A 12,936-nucleotide genomic window follows, 5' to 3' on the forward strand; every position below is an offset into this window, starting at 1 on the left:
GTCCCCCAAAGGGAGAATCTATGAATTATAAAGAAATAATATTTTGCTACTTGCCCACAGAAGACTCACGGACCATAAACAATTGATTCTGTGATTAAAATGTGCTGAGAAGCATCTGCTTTCTCTAGGTGGCATTTTTATTGTGTTTTACATGCTATTAAGCATACAAAGGGCTGTGTATTTTAAATGATTAAGAAATTATATTTAGAAGTTAACACATTTATTTTTAAAATAGAAGTGAGATCTTTACGCATCAACTTGTCGGCAGCCCTACTACCTCGATCCATCATGGGAGAGTATTCTTACCCTATAATAGCTTCTAATTAGATTCTTTTTAGTGTGAAACTCTTCAAACCCATGCTTGTGCTTAACCATGTCAGATCTGTCAAAATACATGAAGGTTTGATGGGATTAATCCAAAGCAGCATTGCACAGAAGGATGTGTCACAGCTAGAAATTTATTTCTTCCTTGTAATATGGACAGAAACAAAAAATTCTTTTTATGGTGGCATCCTGCATACAAAGCTCACTCAAAACACTGCTATGTCCATAATGTTAAGGGACATGTTTATAATGTTAATGATTTTTTGACTGAGTAATCATTTCCTTAATATAAATATTGTTATAGACACCTGCTATTCTCTAGTGTTCTGTTTATGATGCCATAGACCTTACTCTGAAAATGAAATAAAATAAAAAATTATGTTAACAGGAAGAACTGGAGACTGAGAATTCCAGAAGACACAAACAAAGTGCACCCCTAGATCTGAAGTAGAGGAGTGGAAAAGATTCATTGAATCATATGTTTCATCTCTCTACAACGCGTAGACATACTAATGCAAATGTGGAGGAATGGGGTTGTTTAATTCAAGGGTTGCAAAAGTAGGACAAAGTGAAAATGCTTTGTAAAAAGCAGGTTAATAGAGTGGAGTATCTTCTAGATTGGGAAATCTCATAGGTCTAGCTTTGAGATGGAGCCATTGAAGGAATTCAGATTTAGATATTTAAATGCCAGTGTCTGCACGTGAGTTTTTGCAGGTGAGCCTGGTCAGTAATCTCCCATTAGAGACAGTGGAGATCTAACTGATTCCATCAGTGAGATCCAAAGAACCATTCAGTTCATCAGTGAGATCCAAAGAACCATTCAGTTCAATCTACAGCAAAGACCGACATTTGGTCAGTCATTAATTCTCTCCATTGACTGTATGACCTTGATCTTCGCTGACAATAGTGGTCACTTGGGTACTTAGCTCAAACACAGAGACTTAGCTGAATCACATGTTTAAATATAAGTGGCTGAATCTGGATCTAGGTGACCTTGCTTCACCTTTCCTTTCAACCTCATCTTGTTTTGCCTTATCCACTTGCCTTAAAAAGTCCTGTGGGCAGGTTTGCCCTTGCTCTGTTTGTTGAAGGCCTTGTTTAGGGCCAGGCTTACCAGCTCTGGCCGGGCTCTTCAGGTGCTATTAGATAATAAAAAATTGTTTAGTCTAGTTTTTAAGAACAATAACTAACTAATGATATTTTTCTCAAAAATAAAATTCATGAAATATGGGATTTCCTTGACATTGATCTCAAATTAGAAGAAAGAAAATTTCTTGCAAAGGTGAGTCACACTGTAATGGGGAGTAACTTGTTGTACCTGTTAGAAACGAAGATGCTTGTGGAATTATTTGCAAGAACTTCTTAGCTGATTTTTTGACAGTGGATGCTTTATTAATACAAGTGGCATATAATGCTTCTTCATCTTTTCATCACGCAGAGAGCATCAGGACAGGGACTGAATGTAGGTCAAGAATGACTTTGCAATTCAGATGCCTTAAGCAGCTGCTTACACCATACTTGAAGTCAGATATTCCATTATTCAATATTCTACAGAAAGCTTTGGTTGGCATTAACAGCCTGTATTTTTTTTGAAGCTAATGTGAAGGGCAGACACCTGAATGATTGTTCTGAACTGTTTATGGAAGCCCAAAAATATATCCTGATCAATGCCCAAATTAGAAACCTGGGAACAATTATCTTTTTTCATCCACACACAGTCACCTTGGAGCCAATGTGCATTTTCCCTATATCGAGGCTATGTCCCATTATTATTTATTAATTAGCTGTACTGCAGAAACATCTTGAAACTCCAGACTGAAGTCACTTGTGCTAAGTGCTGTATAATCATAAATTAAGAGACAGTTCTTGTCCCAAAGAATGAGTTGTCTAAAAATTAGATGTTCTGAGAAAGTGTGAAGTTGAAGGGCCACAATGCAATTAATTCTTTTCCAACAGGTGAAAAGCAAAAGCAAGGACAGAACTCAGATGTTTCCATCCCTGAGACAGTTCTAGACCTGTATCTAATACAGTGTTTATTGGTTTGCATTCCTGTGGGCCAAATCACTTGAGATTTTCACGGCTTCTGTGTATAATTAATAAAATAAAAAAAAAATAAAGTGCTACTATTTTTCTTTTCTTCTGTAACATCAGAAGAAACAGTCTTCACATTAAAAAGAAAAAAAAAAAAAACACATCTGACTCAGGGATATTTCCTGAAGTTAAATAACATCAGATAAATAATTTATTAACAAATATTTTGATTAACAATGCTAATAAATAATATCAAAATAAACAATGAAATAGAATTTAATTTATTGATTACATTCTCCCTTTATTTCAGGGGCATAATTGAAAATTTTGAAAAAAAAGAACAAATTTGTTTGAAGAACAAATTATTCATATTTGTGTGTAATTACATGAATAACATGATATATACTGAGAGAACTATTTATCAATATATACTTATACACAGATAATATATATTACAAAACTAAATGCATGCAAATATATAAAGAGAGAAAAGAGATAAAAATAAACTTCAAACTTAGGGTTTTCTCTTTTTTTCTTGCAAAGGTCAGGGGGTTTATAGTCTTTATTTTAGAATAAAGTGTCAAAGCATTTTTTTAAATTCCATTTAACTTTTTTCCCCAGCTTTTTTTGCAAACAAGAGGAAAGAGGAGCCTTCTCAATCATGGATTCACAGTTGTAATTTTAACCTGAAATGTGTAGCAACAGGCTTTATTTGGGTTTGGTTGGTGGCACTTTTCATAAGCCTGCCGAATGTTTTCAATCAGATAATGTCATTGCTATGATAACAGGGACTCAAAGAGGCATGAAATGGCCTTTGGGGATTTAAAAATAACAGCAGTGCCCTTGTTTTCCAGTTTCACTATTTTACTATCAAATCCAGGCAATTCTCAAATGTAAACAATGCTACAAAAGCCAAACATTCATAAAGGATTTTACAAGCTGAAATTAAAATGCTAGTTATCATCCTCTGTGAGTCTTGTTTAAAATGATCTGAATTTGCCCCTGTATTTTCAATGCTGTATACAAATTTGTTATTAGGCTATGATATTTAATCAATCACTAGAACAGCACAGATGTCAGGACATAAAAACTCAGGGTTTTGAGTTATCTCCCAGAAACTTTTAAACCAATTTGCTTTTTATTGGTGAAAGTGAAAAATCAAGACTTTTTTCATGGGGTCGGTGAGTTACAACGGTGTTGAACTGATTTGAAGCAAAATATAACCAAGTACATAAAATCAATCAAGCAGAATAAAGAACCAACCTCTGGCTAAACTTACTCCTATATACCCAGTCCATTAAAAATGGGATAACAATGATATAATAAGGTTAGAAGAAATATGATCATCAGAGTAGGGAAAATATTGACTCTTCTTAAGTGTTTTCTTCCTGCTTGGAAAGAAAGCAATTTAGACATATTACAATTACTAAAGTTAACTAATGCAGCCCCAAAAGTTTCATAGTGAAATGTCAAAAATTTTTTAAACTGTAAAAAATTGATGTATATTATATTTGCCTTTTCCAGTAGAGATGATAAATCAGAAAGACAGACTTTACTGTGGAATAAAACAAAAAAGCAAGCAGACACCTAATCAGGCAGGTGTGCCAAGAGCACACTGGTCTTATTTCTTCTAGGCCACCCTCATATTTCTGAAGAAAGGAACAAGAAAAATGTTACATAGGTGGCACAGGAAAGTTTTATAAAACACTGTGACTGCATGGATGAACGGAGTCCACATTACACTTGCTATTCATGTCAGACCGATGTTTGGGGAAAAAAAGTTTCTGTCATCACATTAGGCAACCAAGACCATGTTAGTCAGAGGAGGTTGGATATAAAATTAGTCACTAAGACACCATGCATTTTTCAGAAGGCTGAATTTAACAGAACTGAAGTTATGTGATAAGCTAATCTTTTTTTTTTTTTCCTAAGGATGTCCTCTAAAGAAACCTGCATAAGGCTAGTTAAGGAGAATATGGCTGTTATAAAATTTTTCTTCTTCTTAATCATTTATTTTAAAGGTAGTTTAGCTGGAAAAACTAGGTTTATTCTGGAAATTGGCTAAATATTTCTTATAAGGTTAAGGTTTTTTTCATGTCCAAAAATACAGAAATATAGAAAATTAAATACAAAATAAAAAATATAAATGCGGTTATAGAACATAGCTACAATATAGAATTTAAATATAAATAGAAAATAATATAGGACAACCATGCATATTTAGAAAGAGAACTCTGATATACAGAACAGAAGAAAAAGACAGAAAAAGAAGAAAATATCAAAATATGGAGTAAGAAAATTTTAGGAAATCCTTCTAACTACTCAGATATCTAAGATAGCATTCTGTAGTTTTACCTTCAAAGACTTAAAAATTCAACGCCTGAGTCTGAGCTAGTCACCCATGCATCTTTAATAGTGACTGGAGAACAGACAATGCATTTAGATAGATGAAATCCATCCCAAACCTCCATGTTTCAGCTCAGAAAAGCTCAGCTGCAATTTTCTGAAATTAGGAAGGAGAAAGATAACATCACTGGCCTCAGATCCTGGCCTGCAGAACTGTACCTGGGAACTCACTTAAAAATTTTGTAATCTTCATTGTTTTGAAACCATCCAAAGTGCTGACATGCAGCAGGAATTGATTGCCAGACTCTCTCACAAGATTATTAAGAGAAATTAGGATTCCTTAATTCGCTCACTCCTGCACTTATATTCGCTATATCTGACTCAACAACTGTTGTTTATCATAAAATCATCTTCCCAAAAGCGGCATGACTCTTGTCTTCTCTTTGTGCAAAGAAGGGAGTACAGAAATGTGTCCAAACACTTATTTTCAGCAGGCAGCTCTGTGGGGCCATGGTTTCTCAGAGCAGGGAAAGTGTTTGCATTTTGAACAGAAACCCTTTGCAGGATTGGGAAGGCCACTACCTAGTCCTCAGGAAGGTGTCACTCCAATGAACATGGTTAAAGTACCTTCCTCTGGCTACAAAGCCGGGAGATGAGGACTCCCTGGGGTGAAGCCCCAATTGACTTGTGCGTAGATGAGTATTTGCTGGGCAAGTAAAAGGGCAATGACTCTTGTGCAACCCATGTAATTTCCTTGCGTGTTTCTGTTTATAGGAACTGCCATATTTTAATTGTTATCTAGGGCTGATACTGGCCTTATCTATGTTTTGATATATGTCGTCAAAGAGTCACACTGTCTTTCCACTGGACCGTGGGTAAAACGAGCTCTGCTGGTGTACACAGGGGTTTGCTGGTGAGCGAGAGGGCTGGGGAGGAACGGAGGGACCCGTCATGGAAGTAACATCCTTTCTGTGCTGGTTGGAAATATAAATTCAGGGAAGCAGTCATCTGCCCACACTTTGAGGTCTCCCTAGGATTCCTTTGTCATCAGAGATGAATATTAGGTCCCTCCAGAACATGATCCACATAATCTGATACCCATCCTGGCAGGAGATATATTGCCTGTGGTAGGCAATTACCTATTTCTAGTTCCTGTTTCTTTGGATTGACTAAGGGCACCTAGGGTGACAAACTCCATTTTAGACATCTAATATTTAGGCCTTTAATGATGGCATGGATGAATCTCACCTTGGGTCTAAGCCAACAGTTCCCCTTTCTTCTTCACAGTGATGGTAGCAACCTACCTCAGCAGAAAATGGTAGATTAGATTAGGTCCACCCCCCAGCTTGCCTTGTAAATGTGGAGTCTTTCAGTGACCTTTGTCTTGTGACACCTTCCCCCAGATTAAACATCACTGCACTCTGAAATTAGCTCCAGATTTATTTATTTTTTGCTTCCTTTCTGGGTTTTGAGGGTGACCTTAAGTGTTGCACCCAAGTCCATATTTATGTGCTGCACATGCTGGCAGTCAGCTGCACCAGGCTTAGACACAGAAAACCTTCCAGTGCCTGCAGGATCCAAATGCCACAGATTGATGCTGGCTGCGGGCAGCCCGCAGATTTACTAGAGGTAGCTTATGAGATAAGTGCAGTATGTGTGGAAAGTTTCTCCAAAAGCCTCTCTGTCAGACCCATATGGACACATATGCAAGGCTGACATCTGCAGTGTAGATTTCCCCCTCTGAGCTGGTCTTAGCCTCTCTGTGTAGTCCATACAGATCCAGTCATTGAGTTTTGGAGTGTGATTCAGTGAAGCATGGTCCAGAATGAACTCTTTCCTTTCCATCAATGTACTGGGAAAGTAGGACAATTGTTCCATTGCAGACAATTGCTGTCTACAGTCACATTAGGTAAATGTCCCTTACTTTGATGGACTTCACCCTACAGATATCCCTGATGACTAAATTAAAGCTGTTCATGCTGCACTGTTCTTCTTGGAAGCTGGCAATTGGCCATGACAATCTGGCCATCTATACCTTAAAAGAAAAGACCATCAGCTAAAATGATTGACATTCTCGAACTTACTGACATTTGAGAAAGCTGAAACTAATCCAGAAAACACTTTAGCTCAGTGTGTTGATTCATCTTGGTCTGCAATCATAGAATCATAGAATAGTTTAGGTTGGAAAAGACCTTTAAGATCATCGAGTCCAACTGTAAACCTAACACTGCCAAGTCCACCACTAAACCATGTCCCTAAGTGCCACATCTGCAGGTCTGATAGAGACAGCTTACTCAGTCACTAGGTCAGCTTGCCTCCTATGTTCATCTTTTCTAGACATTTCAATTTTCCTGTTCTTCACTACAGAAAAAAACATTTATTTTTTAATAAGGGAGCTGTTTCTTAAAGTCTTTGTAATGTTCAAACCCCTTTTCAAGCTAGTTTCCATGGGGAAATGAAGAATTTTATTCCTGTTTCTAGCACTGACCTCAAATCAGCTTTAACGTTGTATTTGCAAGTGCCTCTTCTCAGCTATTTTAATGCTCGCATCCTCTGATCCTGACAACCTGCTAGCAAACTCTTTATACCCAGTATGCATGCCACTGAGACAACTGGGGAGCTTTTAGTACCTTCACTGGGCTTTGAATTAGCAACTTAAATAGTAGGCTGTAACTCTCATCTGCTAAATGTTCAGTCTGGTCCGAATATTCCATCTGCCTTTTCTGAATTTTGGCTGGATGCTAATCATTTTAATTGAAAACATACTTACAGGCTTTAATTATGTACTCTGAATCCCCAAAGAAAAAGAAAATTTAATCTTGAAGAGTCTCTGTGGACAGTTAGTATGTCCAGGAAAATTGATAAAACCTAATCAGCAAGAAGTGTCCTGCAGATAATTGGGTGGTTTTATGGATTTTTTTTTAATATCTCTATAAAATGTACAAATAGTGGATTGCTTTATTTCTCTTTTATTTGGCAGTCTATTTAAATGGGAAAATTTTTAGTTTTGATCACTCAATTCAACTTAGGCAAAGGCAGTGGTAAAAGAATTTTATCCTGTCTTGGGTGTGAAATCAGTCAAGAGTTCAATTCTTTATCAGCTGGACATGACATTCTATAAATCTTATGTAAATCTTATGACTGAAAGACATGGAAAATGAAATTTCTCTCCCAAGACAAACGTTGACTAAACTACATTTATTTATCTGCTATTTAGTTTTTTTATTATTATTTATTTTTCTAAAATGCATGTTTCCCTAAAAGAAATTATTATTCCCCATGGACTCACAGGAAATTTTTCACTCTTTTTCTTTAAACAAGATATTCATTGTGTATTTTTTGTTTGTAAAATTTCATAAGATCCCACTAGTAATCATCAGTACACTTCTACCCTCATTCAAAATGATGTAGACAGGCAACTCTAGGCATTGACTCCTCCTGGACATCTCTCTTGCAGCAGGATGAATCTCTTTCCACTGGTTAGAGAGATAACTGTTAGAGGTTTAACGTTAGATGACAAGAAATGCTTAAAGCCAGTGCCCACAGATCAGATAAGCCAGTTAAAATGAGTGTTTTCCACAGAAGAAGTGCTAGCACATGATGCTACAGTCAGGATTTTAAAGCAGCTTATCCATATTTTTATTAATCTCAGAGGTTCCCAAAACAGTTATTTTTGGAACTGAAATTACTTCCACGTGGTATCTGTCTGAAAGAGACTCAACTTTGGTTTTTATCTGGAGCAAAATCCCTTCAAACCCTCTGAAGTTGAGGAGAGATGACAAACAAATACAAGTTTACCATTCTCATGTTAAAAAAAAAAAAAAAATCAGAACACTTTTTCCTTCACTTCTTCAAATATAATGGATCTTCTGGACTTGGAGATCTATAAGTGCCTGAGACCACAGCACATTGCTCTGCTTTTGAGCTAGGGTACTGCTGTGGAGATGAAGGCCATGCAACAACAATATTACTTATTAAGAGACTGTATTTAAGGTACCACATTGGTATCAGCCCTCTTTGGATTTCGGACAAGTAATTGAACCTGTGCTTCATGCACACTTAACTCTAACCATCTAAAAGTTGGTATTTGAGATCTCTTCAGTATAGCAGCCTCAGAAAAGTATAGCAGCCTGAAGAAGATGCTTCGTCTTATCTAATGGAGATGACTCACCTCCTTCCCTCTGACTAGAGGAGTATCTCAGACTCCTTACCAACTATCTGGTGGCCAGAGTTATCTCAGATAAATCTCACCCTCTGGGCAGGAGTGGGGCAAGGCCTGAGCTGGCCTCACCTGTGCTTAATTGAAGCCTGTGGGGAGAGATCAAGTACATCAGGATACAAACCTCCTTGGATGTGAGAGCAATCCACTGGATTCACATATGTCCCTTGCCTGTGGGGAAGAGCCTGCGTGTAGGCACAGCCATCTTCTGAAGTGCAACTACAAATGAAAGACAAATAACACAGAAATGTGAACCTCTATAAAGATTTATGGCTAATATATATCAGGCTGCTAAAAGGATAATAAATAGATAACAATAAAAGTGGAATAAGCAACCCCAAAGCAGCAGATTTTACTATGTGTTCCCAAAAAAGAACATTCAAAATAACAAATCTTCAAAGATCTCCACTGTCTCTGTTTGTTCCCTTCTCCCTTTCTTTTTCATAGGCCTTCCTGGCAAAGAGAAGCACTAAAGGTAACTTTTTCAAAGCCTCCAATTATTTTATATAGTTTTCAATTTAATCTGGCATCTTGCTTAGGCAGATGTAATCTTCCTCTAAAAGTTATTTTATATATATGAGCAAGGAAAACCTCATTTTAAATCAGTACAGGGAAACTGGCAGGTATTATGTCCTTGTTCTTTTTGGACAGAGCTTAATTCTTACCTACTCTCATTTTTGTTGTGCACACAACCAGTTGCAACTTATTTCTTTGAGAGATACCATATGTTGAAGCACAGTCGTTCTCCACATCATTGACAAACTACTGACATCCTGTAGCACTCTAATAAATCCACAGAGCTTCATGCAATATTGCTATTGCCCAGGCCAGCACACCTGATCTGTCTCCCTGCCTTTCTAACCTATTATTTTTGTAAAACCTACCTTTTTTCTCTTCATTTTTTTTCTCATTAGACTGTTGCATTTAGGGATTGGTGGAACAGAGGTTTTGTGGATTCTTTCTCTTAGGGAAATATTCTCCTTTTATTTATTTGTTTGGTTGTTTATTTTTTATTTTTATTTATTAATTTATTTTCCTTGGGGCTCAGCTCGGGATTTGGTGATGTTGTATGTGTTTAAAACAAATAAACAAACAGAAGAAAGAATGCCTGAGAAAGATGTTCAAGTAACGATTTTCCTTGACTGTTTCCACCATTTCTCAAGATTGCCCTCACTCAGTTGTCATTTTGAAAGATCTCATCTGTCAGCCTTTCCAATTGACGTGTTTGGGGTTCATTAAATGAAGAGACTCAGTAAAGGAAAGATGTCAACAGCCCTAAAACTGCATCTCCTGTTCTCATGGCAAATGAAGGAAAGAACTGGAAACGGCTATTTGGAAATATACTGCTTTCCTCCCTGCAGTTCATATTTCTTTCTCTTGTGTTTCCCAAAGGGTTCATAAGTGATCTGGACATATCCATACACCGTAGATAGACTCAGGTAGTATTTTAAAGAATGTGCAGGTCTATATGTACAGAATTTGCTTCAAAGGGATCAAGTGAGTTATTGCCACAAGTTTAAAGGATATGAAAGGGGAATTTGGGAAAAATGTAGCTGAGTTAAGTAACAGCATCAACCACTGCATATGCGGGTAGGAGACAAGAGTTTCCACGTTTTAGGTCTGGAGACAAGAGTTTCTATGCATTAAGTCTGGCACATGTGATCTACACCTCTTGTCCCCTTGGGATGCTGTGATTGTGCATGTAGGGATGGGAACCTACCTAGAGGGGTGGTTGCTCTTAGCCCTGATGGCATCACCTAGACAAGTGCCGAAGGTCAGCATGTGCTTTCCAGGTGTGAGTTCAAGAAGCTCCATTGAGTCTTTCTAGTTTAGTCTCCTCCTCTTCCTGGTTGCTATCCCCTTCTTGGAGGGATAGCTATTGCTCTGGAATGAATTGTATGACTGATATCTTCATGGAAGGTTAATACTGCTTCATATGAGACTGAAATGACTGTAGTCTCTTAGACAACATACCATGTACTTGGATACTAGAGGTACCAAAACAATTGTCCCCAAAAATAAATACTTACAAACATCTTATTCGTTTCCATGAGCTAACCCACATTTTAGAGCTGTATAGCTGTAGAGAAGGCATCAGGGTAGTAATACAACAATATTTCATTTCAAGTCCCTCAGGATAAGAACTAATTGAGTAGCATTTGTCTGAAGCAAAAAAAAAAAAAGATTGCAACATTGGATGAGTCATGGACAAATCTGTAAACTAGGCTGGATAAATCTAATGTTAATCTTTTAATTTAGACACTGATGTTATGAGCCTTGCTCTTTCTTACCAACACCCAAGACTGGAACTCCAATGAATTTGGGACATAAGCAGTTCTCTCTCTTTCATCTCTTATTCATTCTTCCATCTCCATTTCTCTCCCTTAACCTCTCCAGCTCCAAATCCTTGCTGTAACTTAATTAGAAACCTTATTAAGTTAGAAATACTAAGGCAGAATCCATCATCGTCAAAAAAACCTTGCATGATCAGGAGATCTTCCACCCCCCAACATCCCCCCCAGGAGTTAAAATTCTCTTTAGATCTTTGTCAGCTGTGCAAACATCAAATAATAAGGCAGAAGAATAAACTGTAAAACTGAAAAAATAAAAGATATCCTTGTTTTTTGTTGACATGGTTTTAAGCTTTTAGGAGAGGCACAAGAAATTCTGTTTATTTAGGTTTATCTCTTAAAGAAAAGAAAAAGTGAGATCAGAGCTGTTGGATACGGGCTCAGGCCTCTGGAAGGACATGCACTCTTTGAGAGATTTTATAAAGCTGAAGATGTAAACAAAATTGACAGGTTGTTTTTGGTTTTGTTTGGTTTGGGGTTTTTTATTAGAGTTAGTTATGCTCACATACTACAAAAAAATGTATAAGATTTCTGGTCAATTTTGTCTTATGACAACTTTTGGGTTTGGCATTTGATTTTTGCCATTCCTGTGGACACCAGAAAACCATATATGTGCAATATTTTTTCATACTTCTTTGTAGTTATAAAAACACAACAGAATATTTGTGTCTTCCTCTTCATGACTGCAGGATGGTGACAGTAGCTACCCATTGTCTCCCCCCTAACATGCTAATTGCCTAGAAAATCAATTGTACTGGTACATGTATTGGGTTTGCATGGCAAGGTTTTGGTAGCGTGGGGGCTACAGGAGTGGCTTCTGTGAGAAGCTGCTAGAAGCTTCCCCCATGTCTGATAAAGCCAATGCCAGCCAGCTCCACTGCTGGCCAAGGCCGAGCCCATCAGCGACAGTGGTAGCGCCTCTGGGATAACATATTTAAGACAGGGAAAAAGCTGCTGCACAGCAGCAACTGCAGCCGGGAGAGAGGAGTGAGAATATGTGAGAAACACTCTGCAGACACTGAGGTCAGTGAAGAAGGAGCAGGAGGAGGTGCTCCAGGCGCCAGAGCAGAGATTCCCCTGCAGCCCCTGGTGAAGACCATGGTGAGGCAGGCTGTCCCCTGCAGCCCATGGAGGTCCACGGTGGAGCAGATATCTACCTGCAGCCGGTGGAGGACCCCATGCCTGAGCAGGCGAATGCCTGAAGGAGGCTATGACCCCGTGGGAATCCCACACTGGAGCAGGCTTCTGGCAGGACCTGTGGACCTGTGGAGAGAGGAGCCCACGCTGGAGCAGGTTTGCTGGCAGGACTTATGACCCTGTGGGGGACCCACGCTGGAGCAATCTTTTCCTGAAGGACTGCACCCTGTGGAAGGGACCCAGGCTGGAGCAGTTCATGAAGAACTGCAGCCCATGGAAAGGACTCACATTGGAGAAGTTCATGAAGGACTGTCTCCTGTGGGAGGGACCCCACGCTGCAGCAGGGGGAAGAGTGTGAGGAGTCCTGCCCCTGAGGAGGAAGGAGCAGCAAAAACAATGTGTGATGAACTGACCGCAACCCCCCATCCCCCATCCCCCATCCCCCTGTGCCGCTGAGGGGAGGACGTAGGGAAAATCTGGAGTAAAGTTAAGCCCAGGAAGAAGGGAGGGGTGGGGAAAAGGTGTTTT

The sequence above is a fragment of the Calonectris borealis genome, chromosome 2 (assembly GCF_964195595.1).
Source record: "Calonectris borealis chromosome 2, bCalBor7.hap1.2, whole genome shotgun sequence".
NCBI lineage: Eukaryota > Metazoa > Chordata > Aves > Procellariiformes > Procellariidae > Calonectris > Calonectris borealis.